Source organism: Chiloscyllium punctatum, chromosome 23, assembly GCF_047496795.1.
Source record: "Chiloscyllium punctatum isolate Juve2018m chromosome 23, sChiPun1.3, whole genome shotgun sequence".
Classification (NCBI taxonomy): domain Eukaryota; kingdom Metazoa; phylum Chordata; class Chondrichthyes; order Orectolobiformes; family Hemiscylliidae; genus Chiloscyllium; species Chiloscyllium punctatum.
Window position 1 is genome coordinate 11,076,849 of NC_092761.1, and position 958 is coordinate 11,077,806.

General features: G+C 38.5%; 1 non-coding gene across 1 annotated transcript; it reads right to left on the bottom strand.

Moving 5' to 3' along the window:
• Window positions 1-623: 623 nt before the first annotated feature.
• Window positions 624-705, bottom strand: trnas-uga (transfer RNA serine (anticodon UGA)). The gene has a single exon. It is a non-coding gene; the product is annotated as a tRNA-Ser (tRNA).
• Between the last annotated feature and the right edge of the window lie 253 nt (window positions 706-958).

Consider the following 958-nt stretch of genomic DNA (forward strand, 5'->3'; position numbering starts at 1 on the left):
AATTGTTCTGCACAATGGTACCCCACAAGCAGAGGGCTAAGTCTGATTTTCATCGTTAATTTTAAAATTCAGGTCTTAATGCACAGTTTCTTACGAATGTGGACAGCAGAAGACCGTTAACATTCTATTTCTAATATTTCCAGAAAATTCTACTCCGCTGATATCGCCTTGCCTTATCACACCTCAAGCCAGGAACCTGGATCAGTCGAGATCCTTTCCACACATGGAGTTGCTTTTTCTAATTCATTGACTACTGATATACTAGATTATTGGCCTAGAGAGTCAGTTGTAAATTAGGTTGAACTTTCTCAGCTTGACTTTCAATTGATTTTTTAAAAAATCATCATCTACAGGTAATGTATTGCATTGCTTCTTGTTTTGCTTAATTCCAAACCCCCGCTCCCGAACATCCAAATTTCACGATAGTTCGACAAATGTTTTGAAACTGATTCATGTTGGAAGTTGGTGGCTTTTTGTGTCTCGACATATAATTTATTTTATTAGACGTCTTGAAATTACTTCGGATTCTTTACAGTTGAAAATTTAGTTTCGATTGAATGCAAAGCTCAAGCTCCACGGAATCGAAATTCTGCAAAGGAATTAATGACTTTTGAAAAAATCAACGCTGTGAACAGGACTCGAACCTGCGCAGGAAGATCCCATTGGATTTCACATCCAACGCCTTAACCTCTCGGCCATCACAGCTCCGACAAAATTGCCAATTTTCATAGTAAAAGAACTGAATTAATGAAATACGTAATTTGAAGAACAAATTGTAAGACCCAAAGATTTCGCCAAATCCTTTGCTGGGACTCAGACGAACGTTACCTTAGCAGATTGACAGGCTTTCATCGCAAACTAGATTCTGACACAGCTGAAGTTGTGGGAATGATTCTTCATCGAATTTTAGAGTCACGGATGTACACCACATGAAGAGAGGATCATTGTCTCACTGCGT